This window comes from Macaca thibetana, chromosome 5 (assembly GCF_024542745.1).
Source record: "Macaca thibetana thibetana isolate TM-01 chromosome 5, ASM2454274v1, whole genome shotgun sequence".
NCBI classification, from domain to species: domain Eukaryota; kingdom Metazoa; phylum Chordata; class Mammalia; order Primates; family Cercopithecidae; genus Macaca; species Macaca thibetana.
Window position 1 is genome coordinate 171,671,361 of NC_065582.1, and position 20,992 is coordinate 171,692,352.

A 20,992-nucleotide genomic window follows, 5' to 3' on the forward strand; every position below is an offset into this window, starting at 1 on the left:
GAGGAGGCCACAGAACAGCGTTATTTGCACATTGCTGCCCCCTGGTGCTGGTATAAAAATATGGCCACATTTGCTTACCTCTAGGGTAAAATGAATTAGGCTGGTGCAAAAGTAATTGCGGGCTTGGCCATTAAAAGTAATGACAAAAACTGCAAATACTTTTGCACCAACCTAATATCAGTGAGCCCACAGCACCATCACTGAAGTATTTGGATTAAATTGTCAGTGTGGCGATGACCACATTTGTCAAATCCAAAAGTCTGGACAGTATGGCCTTAAGGGAGCAGTGGCTAGAATATGAGGACTATTTCAGACGTGTCAGTGCCATGATTTTATTTTTATGATGACAACATGATGTCTGCTCAAATATCACTTTTCGAGAGTTTATAATTATCCAAATGGATCAGAGCTCATAGAAACCTAAGCTCACGCCTGTAATCCCAGCACTTTGGGAGATTGAGGCTGGTGGATCACCTGAGTTCGGGAGTTTGAGACGAGCCTGACCAACATGGAGAAATCCCATCTCTACTAAAAATAGAAAAAATTAGCTGGGCGTGGTGGCACATGCCTGTAATCCCAGCTGCTTGAGAGGCTGAGGAAAGAGAATTGCTTGAACCTGGGAGGCGGAGGTTGCAGTGAGCTGAGATCACGCCACTGCACTCCAGCCTGGGCGACAAGAGCAAAACTCCATCTCAAAAGAAAAAAAAAAAAAAAGAAAAAGAAAAAGAAACCTAAGCTATTTCCCAGTCCTAGGACTCCGGGAATGTGTCCTAAGGAGTTCATGTGTAGACTTCAGGGACTCTCTGACCTTCTGTTTGGGAACAATGTTCCCAAAATGTGTAAGGAAGTGTTAGATCCAAATAGCCAGGGAGTGCTGGGTCACTTGCCCAAGGTGAGTCCTCCACAAAATGAGACACTTGTGTTCACTTAGCACAGTGGTTCCAGCTTGAATCTATTTCGTTTATACACACATTCCCCATTTTACCTCATATCAAAGTGGCTGGTAATCAGGTAGTTTACTAACCACTCTAAGCCCATGTTTTCTCATCTAAAAACAGGAGAAAAATAATACTTACTAAATTACGTTTAATAAAAAAGATAAGAATAGTCATGTGAAAGAAAGTAGTAAAATATCAGGCACCCATTAGATGCTTAATAAATGTTTTTAAAAGCAAACTTGTGAAACACTGACATTGATGGAAACTTACAAAGCATTTCGAGATTCGTCAGTGACAGGATGACTTCTCTGATGAATTATTCCTGGCACTAAGGTCATTGTAAGCTAATGAACACTACCAAATAGTGAAAAATTCTAATAAACTTTGTCTGTTTTATTCCAGGTGTGTTTCTGTCAGAGTACTTGGAAAACCATTACATTGAAAATGTTGCTATCTTTTGTGTTTGAAGGTAACACTATTTACCCAATTTCTTTTTTTCTTTGGTTCTGATTGAAAATAGTATTATATTATAAAAACTAATGTTTCCTACATTGGGGACCCAGGAAATCTGCCTTGGGGCCTGCATCTTAGGGTTCTGCTATGGGCTAAATGTTTGTATCTTCCTAAAATTCATGTGTTTAAACCTAACCACCAATGTGATGGTATTAGGAGGTGGAAACATTGGAAGGTGATACGGTTTAGTGCCTTATAAAACAGGCTATAGAGAACTGCCTTGCCCCTTCCACCACGTGTGGACACAGCAAGAAGGCACCATCTATGAATCAGAAAACAGTCTCCCACCAGAGAGTGAATCTGCAGTGCCTTGATCTTAGACTTCCCAGCCTTCAGAACTGTGAGAAATAAATTTCTGCTGTTTATAAGCTACCTAGTTTCTGTTATATTTTATGGAAGCCCAAGTGAACTAAGATGGGTTTCTGTTTGTAGAATCAGCTGCTTTTCCTTTTAAAAAAATTGTAGGTTTTTTTTTTATTACTTACAACAGTAATATGTGATTATTGTAAAAAAAAAAAAAATTGAAACATTACAGAAACACACGGCCTGTAAAGGAAACATTTTCCATAATCCCAACTTTCTTTCAAAGGTTTGGCATATGATTGTGTTCATTCTGTTTAATGAATATACCAACTTATATGCGAGCGCTTTAACAAGAATGGGATCATACTAACATGTTCTGCAATTTGAGTTTTTTTAACATCAGGCATCTTGGATAAGTTCCACATCTTTCTGCCACGTCTCTCTCTCTCTTGCTGTCTCTCTTTTTCTCTCTGTAATTGGTGTGTAGTGTTCTATGGTGAGGTGTACCTATTGTAACCCTGCAGTTTCCTTTCTAGGTGGTTTGCTGCCTTTAGTCAACAGAAGACCAGAGATCCCACCCATGCATGGTATCTCAAGGGCTGGAGGAGAAAAAAAAGACAGCCAAGTGGGAGTGCCCTCATTTGAGACTGTATTTGAATGAGCAGTAAGTAGTGGGTAGTTGAACCTGTAGAGGCTGAAGGGCCTAGAGGCATTGTGGACAAGGCTCCTTGGCAGCTGAAAGATGAGTGGTGTGCTATGAATCCCATCTTACCTATAAGAATGGTACACTTTAATGGGAGGGTTTTTATGGTTTTTATTTTAAGCTTCCTTCAGATATTATTTATTCAGTCAACAAACATTTTTGAGTGTCTACTCTGAGGCAACCAGGAATGCAGAAATAGATTTTCTTAATTGATAAAAATTGATCAGTATCCATAGAGCAATAATCAATTGCATTCTATGGGACACAATTCATTTGCATTGATCTGGACACAAAGATTTGCATGACTCAGCTTTCTACAACTTACAGGGTAGTAGAAGGATTCAAAGACAATGAGGCTGGGCATGGTGGCTCATGTGGTGGCTCAATCCCAGCACTTTGGGAGGCCAAGGCAGGCAGATCACTTGAGGTCAGGAGTTCGTGACCAGCCTGGCCAATATTGTGAAACCCTATTTCCACTAAACATACAAAAATTAGCGAGTGTGGTGGCGCATGCCTGTAATCCCAGGTACTCCAGAGGCGGAGGCAGGAGAATCACTTGAACCTGGGAGGAGGAGGTTGCAGTGAACCGAGATGGCACCACTACACTCCAGCCTGGGTGACAGAGCAAGACTCTGTCTCAAAAAAAAAAAAAAAAATTAAAAGACAATGAAAGGCAGAGATCACCCAGAAAGGTATATTAGGCTGAACATCCAGGAATTTTGTTCTTCCTCTCGTTTTAAAGACTTTCAGTATTTTAATGGACAAATATCACATTAACATACAACTGAAAAAATGTGGCATGTAAACACCAAGATCATGGAGATAAAGGCGGTTTAAAAACAGCAGAATTAATTTATCTGTAAGATGACTTTGGTAGGAGGAAAGTAGGCCACTCTTTCTATAAAACAGCAAGGAAGTGCGGGGGCTGATGTAGGTAGCACACATTGCTACTTGATGTTGGAGGGCCCGCATAGGGACACTCGATGTTTATTAGTGGGTGATGGGGATTTCACCATAGATCGCAACTATTTCCTTCAACCTGAACTTCCAGGTCAGCTGGAACCTCCCAGACATCAGCAGATGTAAGCCTGAGCCTCTTCCTCTCCAGATGCTCTGATTACCCACGTCCTTCTTGCTCAGTTCCAGCTCTGCGGCTTCGTTTCTTGCCTGAGGGTTGTACCTCTTCTTTGATCCCAGCTTCCCTGGCTTTGACCCAAAGTTTTTCCAAGAAAATAGGACTTTACTTTCTCCCTTTCATCCCTGTGATATTGTTCTGATTATAAGATTGCGATGGTTAATATTAAGTGTCAACTTGATTGGATTGAAGGATGCAAAGTATTGTTTCTGGATGTACCTGGCTGTTTCTGACTGTGGCCAGAAGAGATTAACATTGAAATCCGCTGACTGGGAGATGAACACCCACGCACAATGTGGGTGGACACCATCCCATCGGCTGCCTCCCGTGTAGCTAGAAAAAGCAGGCAGAAGAAGGTGGAAGAAGCCGATTTGCTGAGTCTTCCGGCCTCCATCTTTCTCCGGTGCTGGATGCTTCCTGCACTGGAACATCAGACTCCAAGTTCTTTGGCTTGTGAACTCTTGGACTTACACCAGGGGTTTGCCAGGGGCTCTTGGACCTTCGGCCACAGACTGAAGGCTGCACTGTCGGCTTGTCCACTTTTGAGGTTTGGGAACTCGGATTGATCCACCACTGGCTTCCTTGCTCCTCAGCTTGCAGACGGCCTATTGTGGGACTTCACCTTGTGATCATGTGAGTCAGTTCTCTTTCATAAACTCCCTTTCATATATACAAATCCTATTAGTTCTGTCCCTCTAGAGAACCCTGACTAACACAAGGGTCATATACAATCATTGGGACTTTTGGAGTACCCTGGATAGAGGCCATCCTGTGTCTCCCACCAGCTGAGCTCAGAAAATAGAGAAAAACTGCAAGCTTTTGGAGAACCTTCAAACATCATGTTTAAAGAAAATTTAATTCGCTTCCTTTTGGCTGAGGTCTTGTTTTGAACCCATACATCAGCTGAAGTGGGTTGTCTTGAAATTCAAGTGAAAAGACTTAAATCTGATTCTGTATACAGCGAGAGTTATTTATCTTTTTCCGTCTCTGAAGGGATTTGAAAGGTGGGGCAGGATGGGATAGTTTAAGCCTTTTCCAATCATCTCTAAATCTCCCGCTGCCCATATATTCATTGGGTAATTGGTTGTGACAGTTTTGTCACAATGCTCAGCAAAGTGTATCCTTGTTCTGTTTCAAATTGAACCACTTCCTTGATTGATTTCCACCAAAAATATCTACCCACAGAAGACCCACATGAGTGGTTGTTTGGCCTAATGGGGATGAGGGTTACATCATAGCAATGCACAAATCCCTCCTAACTGCATGCTAGCAACCAAATTCCTTTTCTTCTGTGTTCCTTTAGCCATCCTTTCATGCTCCTTGGCTATTTTCTCTTTTTTCTCATTCCTATTTCTTCTCCTCTTCTTTGTCTCCTCTTCCTCAGGAGGAAAAAGGCGAAGTTTTTATCTCTTTGTGCAGAGTAATCCAACTTAACTCTCAGCCTATGTTGTCTCTCCCAAGTTCAAATCCAGACCATCTTTTGTATGGACCCATGTATCCAAGACTGTTCTTAGTTGCAAGCAACAAAAATGAATTCTAGATGAATTAAGCAGAATAATTTATCGAAGGAAAATTAGAATAGTTCAAGAATTGACAGAGTTGCTGGAGAATCAGGCACAGGAAATGAACAGGCAAAAATGGGAGTGTGGGTTCCAAGACCAGTGTGAAATCGTGCAGAGACACATGGTGGAGCCACTGCTAGGTTGCTACATGTCCTAGCTGGCACCACCACCAACACTGTGGTCTGCTGTAGCCCTCCTCCCCCTGCAGACTGGTCTTGCCTCCAACCAAGCCCCATAGAAATAAGAAGAGCCTCAAGATCCTGGAGACTTCAGTAAAATGACAACTGTCCACCACAGCTCAGGCTTTGGTGAACGAAGCACTATCTGTTTTGCATTTCTCTTTACTCTTCCATCTCTCTTTCTACTTCCCTATATAGAGACATTTCCCACTGATGACCTAAATTGTGTCCTCTGATTCCCCAGTCCTTGGCCTCAGTGCCTGCTCCTTAGATACAGAATTGGCTACGATCATTTTTTTTTTTTTTTTTTTTGCTACAATCATTCTTGTTTTTAATCATTTTGCTCCCTGTGACTATACTTTTGCCCACATCAATCTCCATGACAATTCTATAAAACAGATATGATTATTCCTCATTTTACAGACGAAAAATCTAAGTCATGGAAATGTTACGTGTCTCAGTCACGCCACACAGCTAGAAAATAGTGGAAACAGATTTCAAACTCAGGACTGTCTGATTCCAAAATTCATGTTCTCATTCTAAAGTATTTTTAATTTTTATTTTTATCAAAACTGTGGATGCTAAATTACTATTGATATTTTGTATTTACCTCTATGGCTGTAAATAAATGGCTTATGTTGTCATTTCTTGATCTGCTTTGATTATCGTTCTTTTACTTCCAAGTACTGAATGTAGGTATTAATATTTAACTCTCTTTACATTCCCCTACTCTGCTATCATCACATTTTCCCCAACCCACCATTACAATTCTGTCATAATTTGGCTTAGAACTACTATCAATATTCAATGGATATATTACTATGACTAGGTAAACTCTATTGACAGCTGTGCCATGGCATACACTATGATGCTATTGTAAATAGTATCTTCACTTGGATTTCATTTTCTGTTTGTTGTTGGTAATTAAAAATGTCATTATTTTCTTTTGTATTGACCATGTAACCAGCAGTCTTGCTATATTAGCTTATTAATTCCGACAGCTTATCTGTAGCTTTTTTGGCCTCTACATTCATAATCATATCTTTGTATAATTGCAGTTTTCCCCTTCCTTTCTAATTTTCATTCCTTTTTTCGTTGAAGTAATCTTGATTGAGGTATATAATTCATACACAATTAAATGAATACATTTAAATGTACAATCTAATGACTTTGGACACGTGTGTACCCAGGTCTGTATCACTACAAACAAAATAAAGAACCTTTGCCTAGTGTCCCTGGCCAGGCAATAGCACCCCACATTCTCAACTCCAGGCAACTGCTGATCTTATTACATATTGTTTCTTTCCTAGAGCTTTTTTTTTTTTTTTTTTTTTTTGAGGCAGAGTCTCGCTCTGTCGCCCAGGCTGGAGTGCAATGGCACGATCTCAGCTCACTGCAATCTCCACCTCCTGGGTTCAAGCGATTCTCCTGGCTCAGCCTTCCGAGTAGCTGGGATTACAGGCACCTGTCACCACGCCCGGCTAATATTTGTAATGTTTAGTAGAGACAGGGTTTCTCCATGTTGGTCAGGCTGGTCTCGAACTCCTCACCTCAGGTTATCCACCCTCCTCAGCCTCCCAAAGTGCTGGGATTACCGGGAAGCAGAGTTTTATTTATTTATTTATTTTTAACTTGCGTCTTTTATCGTTTCTGATGTTGCTTATTTGACCTTTTCTCTTTTTGTCATAGTCTTACCATTTATTATTATTATTATTTTTTTGGCCAGGGGTTTATCAGTTGTGTTAATCATTTTAAATAACAAACTTGACTTTGTTGATTCTGTTATGTGCTTATTTCCTATTTTATTGAGTTTTGCTCATCTCTGTGTTATTTCCTTCTTGGGGCTTAATTTGCTATTTTTTTAAAAAAAGCTTTTTGAAATTGATGCTTAGATTATTGATTTTCTTTTTTAAAATAATTCCAAATTTTAGCTTAGATTCAGGGGGTACACATGCAGGTTTGTTACATGAGTGTATTTCATGATGCTGAGGTTAGGGGTATGAATGTCCCAATATCCAGGTAGTGAGCATAATACTCAACACAGTTTTTCAGCCCCTGCCCCCTTCTCTTTCTCCCTGCTCTAGTAGTTCCCAGTGTCTGTTGTTCCCATCTTTATGTCCATGTGTACCCAGTGTTTAGCTCCCACTTACAAGTGAGAACATGTGGTATTTGGTTTTCTGTTTCTGTGTTAGTTTGCTTAGGATAATGGCCTTCAGCTATGTCCATTTTGCTGCAAAGGACATAATTTCATTCTTTTTTATGGCTGTGTAGTATTCCATGGTATATATGTATCGTATTTCCTTTATCCAGTCCACCATTTATGGGCACCTAGGTTGAGTCCATGTCTTTACTATTGTGAATAGTGCTGGGATAAGCATGTGAGTTCATGTCTCTCTCTCTCTCTTTTTTTTTTTTCCGAGATGGAGTCTTGCTCTGTTGCCCAAGCTGTGGTGTAGTGGCATGATCTTGGCCACCCCCACCTCTTGGGTTCAAGCAGTTCTCCTGCCTCAGCCTCCCGAGTAGCTGGGATTACAGGTGTGTACCACTACACTCTGCTAATTTTTGAATTTTTGTAGTAGAGATGGGGTTTCACCATGTTGGCCAGATTGGTCTCCAACTTCTGACCTTGTGCTTTGCCTTCCTTGGCCTCCCAAAGTGCTGGGACTACAGGTGTGAGCCACTGCACCCGGTTGCATGTGTCTTTTTGGTAGAACAATTTATTTTCCTTTGGGTATATACCTGTTAATGGGATTGCTGGATTGAATGGTAGTTCTACGTTTTTTGAGAAATCTCCAAACTGCTTTCCGCAGTGGCTGAACTAATTTACATTCCCAGTAACAGTGTATAATAAGCATTCCATTTTCTCAGTAGCCTCACCAGCATCTGTCAATTTTTGACTTTTTTGTAATAGCTATTCTAACTGGTGTGAAATGGTATCTCATTGTGGCTTTGATTTGCATTTCTCTGTTGATTAGCAATGTTGAGCATTTTTCGATGTTTGTTGACCTCTTGTATGTCTTCTTTAGAGCAGTGTCTGTTCATGCTGTTTGCCCACTTTTTAATGGGATTATTTGTTTTTTGCTTGTTGAATTATTTAAGTTCCTTATAGATTCTGTATATTAGGCCTTTGTTAGATGCATAGTTTGTAAATATTTTCTCTCATTCTGTAGGTCATCTGTTTACTCTGTTGATAATTTCTTTTGCTGTGAAAAAGCTCTTTAGTAGTTTAATTAGGTCTTATGTATCAATTTTTGTTTTTGTTGCAATTGTTTTTGAGGACTTAGTCATAAATTCTGGACAAAGCCAATGTCCAGAATGATGTTTTCTAGGTTTTCTTCTAGGATTCATATCGTTTGAGGCCTTACATTTAATTCTTTAATCCATCTTGGGTAGATTTTTTCATATGGTGAAAGATAGGGGTCTAATTTCATTCTTCTGCATATTGCTAGCTATCCCAGCACCATTATAGAATCAGGAACTCTTTCTCCACTACTTATCTTTGTTGACTTTGTTAAAGATCAGATGGCTGTAGGTGTGCAGCTTTATTTATAGGTTCTCTATTCTGTTCCTTTGGTCTATGTGTCTGTTTTTGTACCAGTACCATGCTGTTTTGATTACTGTGGCCATACAGCATAGTTTGAAGTCAGGTAATGTGATGAGTCTGGCTTTGCTCTTTCCGCTTAGGATTGTTTAGGCTAGTTCAGCTTTTTTTTTTTTTTCAGTTCCACATGAATTTTAGAGTAGTTTTTTTTTCCTCCTAAGATTATTGATTTTCAATATCTTATCTTTTTCTAATAGGCTCAAAATTTCCCTGTAAACACAGATATCTATATTCTAAAAATTTTGGCATATTGCATTTTTCTTACCACTTACTTCAAAATATTTTAAAATTTCCAGTGATTTATTCTTTGACTCATGAGTTTTTTGAAATTATGTTTATTTATTTTCAAATATGAGTGTTTTCTAGTTTTCTTTTTGTTATCAGTTTCAAGTTTAATTCTACACCGGTCAGAATACATTCTGTATGATTTTAATCTTTGCAAATTACTTAGACTTACTTTTCAAAAAATATTGTTAAGAGTCCCACATGTACACATGATAGTTTATAAATTATGTGCTTGTTGTATGCAGAGTTCAAAATAAGTAAATTAAATAATCTTAACTGTGTTATCAAATCTTTTATATCTGTACTATTTTTTACTTGTTCTATTGCTTACTGAGAGAGCTGTATTAATCTCCACCATTATGTTTATAAATTTGCATATTTTTCTATTTAGCTCCATTAATCATTATTGCTTTAGATGTCTTGAGGCCATATTATTAGGTACATACACATTTATAAATATGATATCTTCATTATGAAGTAAACATTTTATCTCATTACAAAATGACCCTCTGGTAATGCTTCTTGCCTTCTAGTCTGCTGGATCATACCAAAGATTTTTTAAATCCAATTTATTGATACACAATTTCATATAATATAATTCACCCTTGGTATGTGTACCCCTTTAACAAGTTTTGACAATGTGTGTAACTATGGAAGGACCACTATGAGCAAGATAAATACTATTTCCATCACTTTATAATATTCCTTCTTGCCTCTCGGAGGTAATACCATCTTACTACTTGTCTCAGCATGTTACTTTTTTACTTATTTGTCACTTTAAAAAAAAATTATTTCAATCTTCCCCTTTACTAGCTTGTTATAAACTACTTACTGTGTTGTAGTTTATGGTGTTATTCATATTATAATTGGTATGCAAAACATACATAATACGTTTTACAAAAAAATATAAATTAATGACATTTTACTGGTTACCCTAGAGTTTATAATATGCTTTCCTGACTTATTAAATGTTTTTAAATGTCCCAGTACATGCAAAGATAATAGAATGCCTTAACTCCATTTATCTACTCCTGACATATCTGTTATTGTTATTGCTTATTTCAATCATCTTTATATTTCAAATCTTATAAGAATTTTTATTTAACATTGGCAATATTCATTTAGATTTACACATGTTAATTATTTTTCCTTTCATATATCTTTGAGCTTCCATTTGGGGCCATTTTCCTTCTCTCATGTATTCCCATTTGTCTGTTGGTGATAAATTAGCTCCATTTTTGTCTCTAAGTGTCCATATTTTGCCTTTGTTTTTGAAGAATATTTTCCCTGGGCATAGGAGTCTAAGTTAGCAGTAATTTTCTCTAGCATTTTAAAGATATCACACTCTGGGCTGGGCGCAGTGGCTCACGCCTGTAATCTCAGCACTTTGGGAGGCTGAGGTGGATGGATCACGAGGTCATGAGTTCAAGACCAGCCTGGCCAGGATGGTGAAACCCCATCTTTACTAAAAATACAAAAATTAGCCAGGCACGGTGGTAGGCACCTGTAATCCCAGCTACTCGGGAGGCTGAGGTAGGAGAATTGCTTGAACCTGGGAAGTGGAGGTTGCAGTGAGCCAAGACTGCGCCATTGCACTCTAGCCTGGGCGACGGAACAAGACTCCATCTCAAAAAACAATAAATGATATCACACTCTGAATTTTTGGCTTCCATCATTTCTGGCGAGAGTCAGCTAACAGTAATATGTATTTTTTAATCAATTCTCTTTTGATCGTTTTCTCTTTTTACTTCTTTTTCATCCATTTTATTATGATGTTATGATTGAGATTTGTAGTGCTTCTTGAATCTGTGGTAGAGTATCTTTCCATAGTTTCAAAAATGTATTTTCAGTCATTAGGTTTTCAAATATTACCTGTACCTCTTTTAAAAATAATTTCTATATCTAGGACTTCAAGTACTGGTGTATGGACCTTTCCGTTACATTCATATGCCTCATATATGATTTTCTCTACTTTTCCACCCATTTGTGTCTCAGTCCGTATTTCCTTCTGGCCTATCTTCTGGTTCACCAATTTTCTTTTTAGTTATGTACCATCTGTAGTAAGTTTATTCACCAATTTCTTCGTTTTAGTTACCATATTTATTTAGTTCTAGAATTTTTAGTTGTTTTCTACAGATTATAGTTTGCCCAAAATTTTAATCTTGTCTTTTAATTCCCTGAAGATACTAAACATACTTATTTTTAAATTTGCATCTGCTAATTCCATTATTTCTATCCCCTATTGGTCTTTGATTGTTTTTCTCTTCCTCTTTTTATTTTTTGTTATGTATTATCTTCTCATATGGTGCACTATTTTCAAAGAATCTAAATACTTTGAATTTTTATTTTGAAGTAATTTTAGATTTGCAGATGAGTTGTAAAATAGCATAAAGAGTTCCCATATACCCTACCCCTACTGTTAACATCTTACACTATCATGCTGCACTTACCAAAACTAAACATTTAACAATGATCAATACTATTGGCTAAAACTACAACACTGTATTCAGGTTTCACCAGTTTTTCCACTAGTGCTTTTCTCCTTCAGAATTTAATTCAGGATACCACGTTGCCTCCTCCAATCTGTGACAGATTCTCAGTCTTTTCTAGTTTTTTATTACTTTGATATTCTGAAGCATACTGGTTATATATTACAGAATTCCCTTCTATTTGGATTTATCTGATGTTTTCTCATGATTACATGGGGTTTTGGGATTTTAGCAAGAATATTACAGAATTGACATGCCCATCTTACATCCTCTTATCAGGGGGTATCAACATGACTTCTTACTGATGATATTAACTTCAGTAGAAGTTATGGTTATGGTAGTATGTTCCAGGTATCTCTACTCAAAAGCTGTGATTTGTTTCCTTTCTTACTGGATTCATTAGAAGTGGATCTCTAAGTCTAGTCTATACTTAAGGGTTGGGGAATGTGTAGGTACCTGTTAAAACCATCACAGTACTTAAATCTTACAAATAAAAAATCTTGAGGCTATTTAAATATCTTATTGCTCTTTGAAGTTTCTCCCACTATTTTAGCATTTATCAGTAGATCGTGACAGTAGCAATTATTCCTGTGGCATGCTCATGATGATTTTTTATTTACCACATTCCTTCATATTTATAATTTGAAATTTTTCTGTTTTAAAGATTTGTCCATTCCTCCTCATTTATTTGTTTATTTGATTATTTAATTATATTAGCATGGACTCATGGATCTTTATATTATTCTTTGGGTTACAATCCAAGACTATTGTTGCCTATTTTGTGCTCAAATTATTACAGCTTTGGCTATTAAAAGCTTCTTTAGGTTGTTTTTCTTTTTGACATGTTCTCATTATAATTAAAAAAAAAATAGTGATTCTAATTGATACACAGATATAGTGGTATCTCATTGTGGTCTTAATTCGTGTTTTTCTGATGACAAATAATCTAGTGCATTTCTTACATGCTTGTTTGCCTTCTGAATACTTTTTCTTGGCAAAGCATCTTTTCATATCTTATTTGGTCTACTTTTAAAATTGAGTTGTTTTATTCTTATTGAGGTGTAAGGTTTCTGGATACAAATCCATGATCAGATATGTGATTAGTATGATTAGCAAATATTTTCTCTCAGTTAGTGATTTGTCTTTTCTTTCACTTTATAGTGTCTGTTGAAGAGCAAATATTTTTAATTTTGATAATGTCAACTTATCATTTTTTAATTTTATGGATTATGTTTTTGGTATTATATTTAAAAACTTATCAAAACCAAATCAAGCAAATTTTCTTCTATATAGTCTTTCAGAAGTTTCAACATTTTACATTTTACCTTTAGGTCTAAGATTCATTTTGTGTTAATTGTTGTTTAAGGGATAAGGTGTGTGTTGAGATTTATTACTTTATATGAATATTCAGTTGTTCCAGCACTATTTGTTGAAAAGACTATCCTTTCTTCATTGATTTGTTTTTGTCACTTTGCCAGAATTGAGTTCACTGCGTTTGAGTGGGTTTATTTTTGGGCTCTCTAGTCTGCTTTGTTGATCTATGTGGTTGTGTTTTCACTAACACCTTACTGTCTTTATTATGATAGCTTTATAGTGAGTATTAAAACCAAGTAATATGAGTCCTCCAACTCAGTTCTTTTTGCAAATTGTTTTGGCTAATCTATTTCTTTGTCTTTCTGTATAAATTTTGGAACTAGCTAAATTTTTTAGACTCATCTTTTTAAAAAAATCTCTTGGGATTTTTATTGTGATTGCATTCAATTTACAGACCAGATTTGGAAGAATTGACCTCTTAACAATATTGAGTCTCCAAATCTATGAAAACCAGGTAGCTTTTCATTTATTTATATCTTCTTTGATTTCTTTTATTAGTGCTTTGTAGTTTTCAGCATGCAAATCCTGCACACATTTGGTTAGATTTATACCTAAGTACTTTATATTTTTGATGCTGTTTTATATGGTATTTATTATTTTATTTCAAATTCCAATTGCCAATTACTGGTAGATAGGAATAGATTTGATTTTGCACATTGGCCTTATTTTGTGCAACCTTCCTAAACTAGGACGTTTTTTGTAAGTTTAGGGAGAATTTTCTACAAAGCCAGTTATTCAACTGCAAATAGATATTGTTTTATTTCTTCTTTTTGATATGGATTAAATATTTTGTTCTTTGACATGCCTGATTGCACTGATCGGTCCTTCAATATGATATTGAACTGTGAGCAGAGAGAAAGAATATCCATTTTTTGTTTCTGATGTTATAGGCAAAGTATTTGGTTTCTCACTATTCCACAGTCTCTCTCTCTTTCTCTCTCTCCATATATGTTCCTTATAGGAACATACTTTATTAGGTGTGCTTTATTAGGTTAAGAAAATTACCTTCTATTTCTACTTTGCCGGATTTGAATTTTGTCAAATGATTATTCTGCATTGAGATGATTGTATAACTTTTCTCATTTAGTCTGTTAATGTGGCATGTAACAGAATAATTTTCAAATGTTAAAACACCATTGCATTTTTGGAATGCACTCCAGTTGGTCATAAGGTATTATCCATTCTATTTGCTGCTGAATTCAATTTGTTAATATTTTGCCGAAATTTTTTGTGTCTGTGTGTCTGAGGATATTAATGTGTAGTTTCCTTTCCTTTTAATGTTTTTATTGATATTATTTTTTCTTCTTCTTGTATAATCTCTGTTTCCTCCAAGTTCTTTCCTCCCTGATTGTTTGCTTGGGTGTACCATTCATATTGGGTGATTTTCTAAGTATTTGATGATTCTTAGTTGTCGGCACACATTTAGGATTTGGGGACTAAAAATCTCTGTGCTTGTAGGGCTTGTTTCCTGTGGACTTCACTATCTGGCTAAGCATTTTCCCTGAAGAATTTCAAATTATGGCTCTTTTTGTCTGTCTCTTTCTCCCTCTCTTTATTTTGAGCTGGTCAAATTCCTTTGAAAAAATATTTCAATCTTTTAGTCTGGAAAGTACAAGCTTGGCCGAGGATCTCAATATTTGGTGAAAACACTTTTATTTAATGCCCCAGCTTTTAATATGGTGTTGTGTTTTTCTGGTATCATAGCTTCTCCATTTTACATCCTTCAGACACTCTTCCACCAGTTGTACGCCCGTGAGATGACAAAGAAAGGGATGTGGGAGTTCTTTAAACAGATCTTCAATTAGTCCTGTTTTCAGCCCACCTTTCCCTCGCTTTAAGAAGCACATGGCAATGTAAATTCCTGAGGCTTCTTGGCAATTCACATTTTCCATAATGTAACCTGGTGGACTCGCCTTTTCTTTCTTTGCCTTCTTAGGACTCCATATTAGAGTTTTTTAAGCCAGTCCCCCAATATTTCTTCTTTCTATCTCCTGAAATATTATTGAGATGCCTCCTCTTTCCTCTTTCATTCTCTTTGTCCTTGTGGGCTTATGTGCTCCAAAAATGCAGTTATTTTCATTTTATTAGAGCTTCAAAGGGGAACACAGGCTAACACAGGTTTGAGTGCATTATGCCAACCATTTTTTAACGAGAGAATTCTATTACACTATACTGTTTCCCTCTAGTCATACTTGGGTAAGGGTTTTTAGTCTCCACATTTAAGTCAGGCATAAATATCATGAGAACACCGGCAAGTAGAAAAAATAACGTTATTCCTTTCAAAAGAAAGGGAAAATGTATCGTTTTCTTTTAACATTTTTGTTGATACATGTTTTTTCTTCTCCTGTATAATCTCTATTTCCTCCAAGTTTTTCCCTCCCTGTTTGCTTGGGTATGTCTTTCATATTGGATGAAATGAAATGGTTCTTATATGTGCCCTAAGAGAGGACTGAAAGCCTTTAATAGAGATACATTTGCTTGTTTCTTTATTGACAGTCTAATTCTACATCTTTCAGCCCTCATTTAAAGTTTTCTTGACATGAAGATCCTAGAGGCATTTTCTTCAGAACGGAACCTGGGTAATCAGTCTCTGTAGGGGATCACAGCAAACTGCTTCAAGAAAAGCTTCAGGAGTTGCCTGTGTCTTCCCACAACACCTACTGTCACAGGAATGATATTTCTTAACAAGCTCTGCCTCTCCACCCCTGCCTCCAAGACCAGGACTCCTCTCCATCTGCTGGCCCCTGTGACACGCTCCCCCAACCCCAATTAATTCTTCCTACCTCATTCAAAAAGACAGTGCCACAAGGAAAGGAGACAAAAATAATTACATAAATAATTATTTTTCCTGTACTGTTGGTGTAAAGCCAATTACCAGGCACTGTGCAGGTAACCCATGAATATCTCTTGAATTCTCTGAACCATAAAGTGTCATTAAAGAGACACAAACCAACTTAGCTCAGCCCACTGATGGTCTCGATTGAGTGATCCTATAAAAATGCCATTATTTCCTCACTTTTGAGTTGTCCACATGAGAAAATGTGGTTAGAGGAGTCTTTTTATTCAACATGATCAGGATGGATAGCTGGTTGTTTAAGCAAATAAAATCTGTTAATGTAAGGACTCACATATACAAAAATGTATTTCTCCCTTACTCATTTAATTTAACCTAACGTATATAAACATATGTCCATGTACCAATCTTTTTAGGTAGGGCTAACACCTTTTCTTCGAATATGGCAAAGTCTACCCCTTTGTAGACTTTGTAGACAAAGGGGTAGACTTTGCCTTTCTTTTATCAATGTGATGGTTAATTGCATGTGTCAACTTGCCTGCAACACATGGTGCCCAGATTAAATATTATTTCAGGGTGTATCTATAATTTCTGGGTGTTTCCAGATGAGATTAGCATTTGAATCAGTAGATTCAGTAAAGTAGATCACCCTTCCCAGTGTAGGTGGACATCATCCAGTGCTTTGAGGTCCTAAATAGAACAAAAAGTGAAGAAAGGGGGAATTTGCCCTTTTTGCTTCCTCCCTGCCTGCTTGAGTTGGACATTTCATCTCTTCTTCTCTGGCCCTCCAATGGGAATTTACACCACTGGCTTCCCTGGTTCACAGGCTTTCAGACTCTGACTGAATTATACCACCATTTTTCCGGTTTTCCTTGGTTTTTACCTTGTAGACTAGCAGGTTGCAGGATTTCTCAGCTTCCCTAATTTTGTGAGCCAGTTTCTTGTAACCTTGTCACAAACTGTATTCATACACCTATACATAAACACACACACATATATATACACATAATACATCTATATACTAATACATATGTATATACATATGTGTGTGTATGTATTACATATATGTATTATTCAGTTCTTGCACTGCTATAAGGAAATAACTGAGACTGGTAATTTTTGAAGAGAAAAGGTTTAATTGGCTCTCAGTTCCACAGACTGTGCAGGAAGTGTGGTGTTGGCATCTGCTCAGCTTCTGGGAAGGTGTCAGGAAACTTACAAGCATGACAGAAGATGAAGGGAAAGCAGGCACATCTTACATGGCCAGACCAGGAGCAAGAGAGGGAGCAGGGAGGTGCTACACAGTTTTAAACACCAGATCTCGCGATAACTCGCTCATTCACTGTCACAAGAACAACACCAAGGAGATGGCAGTAAACCATTCATGAAGAACCACCTCCACGATCCAATCACCTCCCACCAGGCCCCACCTCCAACATTTGGGATTACAATTTGACATGAGATTTGGGCAGGGACACAAATCCAAACCATATCAATGTGTGTGTCTCTGTGTGTGTGTGTGTGTGTGTGTGTGTGTGTGTGTGTCCCCTCCTATTGGAATATATGGATCGATCTATCTATCTATCTATCTATCTATCTATCTATCTATCTATCTATCTCCTATTGGTTCAACTTCTCTTAAGAACTCTGGAAAATACAATAAAGCATATCCATAATGCATCATGAATGACATTCAGTTTGTTTCTTTAGACTCTGATGCTGGTAAAATAATTTTAGTTAAGACATGTTAGTTTTTATATTTCTTTCCACCATTAATTTAAAATGAATCTTGCCATGCCTAACATAGCAGCAAATATTTAGCTTAATTTCACTTGTTATCCAGTATTTCCAAACATTCCACTTAGTTCTTATGAAAAAAAAAATCCTATTTGAGTTCTCTATTGTTGCAGTAACAAATTACCACGAATTTAGTGGCTTGAAACAACACACAGTTATTATGTTACAAATCTGTGGGTTAAGAGTCCAACACAATTCTCACTGGGCTCAAATGAAGGTTGGACTAGGTTACTTTCTGGAAGCTCTAGGGGAAAATACATTTCCTTGCTGTCAGCTTTCTTTGGCTCAAGTCTCGCTTCCTCCATCTTTAAAGCCGACAAAGTCAGGGCTGATTCTTTCTCATGCTGCCATCACTCTAGTTCTTTAGTTCTTCAGCTACCTTCTTCCAGCCTCTTCTACTTTTAAGGGTGCTTGCGATTGCATTGGTTCACCTAAATAATTCAGGATAATCTTCCTATCCTAAAAGCAAAGAATTAGCAACCTTAATTCTATCTGCAAACTTAGTTTTCCTTTACCTTGTAATCTAACATATTCACTGTTACCAAGGATGAAGTTGTGGGCATCTTTGGGAGACTATTACTCTGCCTACCAGGGAGCCCATACTTGTTTTACCTTGATGCACATTCTCTTGAGCAAATTGCATAATTCCCAGTGTAAATCAGGTTCGGAAGCTGCTGTAAGTGACTGTTTGTGTTCCACTCAAAATTCATCTGTTGGAATCCTAATTCCCAGAGTGGCTGCATTTGGAGATGGAGCCTCCAGTGAATTAATCAATGTTAAATTAAAGGTGGGACACTAATCCAATAGGGGTTAGTGTCCTTATAAGAAGAGATACCAGAGTCTGCTCTCTTTCTCTCTCTCTGTGCTTACACACACACCAAGGAAAAGCCATGTGAGGACATAGTGAAAGGGCAGCTATCTACAGTCCAGGAAGAGGGCCCACACCAGAAACCAAATTGACCAGAACCTTGATCTTACGATTCTTGCCTCCAGAACTGAGAGAAAATAACTTTCTGTTGTTTAAGCCAGACAGCTTATGGTATTTTGTGTGGAAGCCCAAGCAGACTAAGACAGGAGCAAACACCACTGACCACTGGTCAGTGTAAACCTCAAATGATAGGAGTAGAAGTATATATAGAGAGAGCTTATGAAGAGGGAATAGTCAGTATACCTTGGCATCTGTTGGTATTTTCTTTTTTTAAAGAAGTGAAGAATGCTAGTTAAGCCATTGAGTTGGTAAAGAAGAGGTTGGTTAAGAAAGCCTCTTTTGTGAATTCATTCTTTACTCTTCCATGGAATTTTCATTGAACTCTTAATTTAAATGTTTGAAACCCAGAGTGCACTCGTAGAACTAAATTGTTAGCAAATGCATTGGCGGTGGAGTGTTTATGTAAATATGCTTTTTTTCTGGTGAAAAGTCTATAACCTTCATCTCATCTAAAAAAGTTTTACCTAGAAAAGTTGAATTCTTACCATGACTTGCCCTCTGTGTTGTTTTTTTTTACTTGGGTACAATCCATTTCCACAATTAAATTGTACATCTGTGAGACTTTCATAGCAGGAACTATACCTGACATATTTTTCAGCCAACCCATAGAGCTTACCACTATGCCTGGCACATAGTTTATACTCAGTAAATGTTAACTTATTTTGAAGTTGGACCATTGCATTTGTGAGTTGCACAGTTGTAGAGTTAATGACCTAACCAGATTGTTTCAGTTTCAGTCACTTTACTCCAAAAAAGCGAAATATGTTTATAATTATATATGGCTCATAGAGCTTCTTGTGAAGTGATGACATTTCATGTTTTAAGAGGAAAAAACTCTGATTCATTTTTTAAAACTTGTTTTGGAATTTTTAAGAGATGTTCCAATGCTCTGTGGTCAGATTTTACTCATGTCTCCAGTTTTATTGCTGTACTCCAGACCCAAAGTTGGCACCAATGCCTTGTTGAAAATATTATCAGTGGTAAGAGACCTACTACTGAGGATTTTATTAGCACAAATGAGGCAAATGAGAGTTCCTAAGAGGAACTGAGGGTAAGAAATGTACTGATTACAAGGCTGCTCTGTCCAGAAATTTAAATATACTGGGCATTTACATTCATTAGATTTGTGATTTAAACCACTGGAATGCTTCTCTGTTAACAGCAATGGAAGAGTTTTTGGATTTTATTTCTCCATTGACTTCTCACTGGAGCTGTTGAACACTGTTCATCAGCTTGAAATGTGTTTACAATTACTGAATGGCTGGGGGACTTGTGTCTTCGACGTGCGTTTCAGCAGTTCTGAGCAACATACCATCTCCCTGGTCTTGGAAGAGGCTACCACTTTTTCTTCCTCACAGTGCTAAGAATTCCAGCATCCTCAACCAAGAATTGGGTGGAAACTTAGGGGTTATTACAGCCAACTTTCCCACCCACTGAATGCAGAAATTTGTTCTACCACAGTGTGCTTCAATGATTCCTAAACTGCAAATCATGGTAAAAAATACATTTTACACCACAACCAAGCACATGCCTTGCATGTGCAGTCTCACACATAAACATATTTGTGAAAAAAGTTTAAAATGCCCTTACTATATACAATGTGTACCAATAGCTTTACTTTTATTCTGTCCACTGATAACTGATTATTATTTTATTATAATTTCTTCCATTTTATTGTATTCTGATCGTATAGGTATGTGTGATACATATATATAAAAATATGTGTTAATGCCATTAGGTACTCACTAAATTGATTTCATGTCTCACTAATGTATTGCAAGCTGCAGTTTAAAAACACTGGACTACAGAATTGCTGTCAGATATTTGGTCATTGTTTAGTTTTCATTTGCACAATGACAGCATGGAGGAGTTTTATACTTTACGATCAGTATTCATATATGTAACACTTAAAAATTTTTAAGTATTCAGTTAACAAATAAAGGTTGACTATATTCAAGGTATACAACTAATTTGTTAGGTACACATATAGATTGAATAATGATTTCCACAATCAAATTAGGGTTAACACATCGATAACCACTCATGATATACATTAGCTTTCCAGAACTTGTTCATCTTATAAATGAAAGTTTGTCCTCTTTGATCAGTACCTCTCCATTTCCTTCACCCTTAACCCCTGGTAACTACAGTCCTACTCTCTGCTTCTGTGAGTTTGAATTTTTTGGATCCTATACTTAAATGAGACCATGCAGTATTTTATCTTTATGTGTATGGCTATTTCACTTAGCATAATGTCCTCTATGTTGTCGCAAGTTTTCAAGAAGGAAAACCGGCCATTTGTGTAATAGGTTTTGAAGAACTGTGTTTTAA

At 37.0% G+C, this 20,992-nt stretch overlaps 1 long non-coding RNA gene across 1 annotated transcript; it reads left to right on the top strand.

Moving 5' to 3' along the window:
* The first annotated feature begins 1,226 nt into the window (after positions 1–1,226).
* Positions 1,227–3,935, top strand: LOC126955284 (uncharacterized). The gene is made up of 3 exons (XR_007725872.1): positions 1,227–1,407; positions 2,291–2,418; positions 3,509–3,935. It is a non-coding gene; the product is annotated as an uncharacterized LOC126955284 (long non-coding RNA).
* Positions 3,936–20,992: the final 17,057 nt, after the last annotated feature.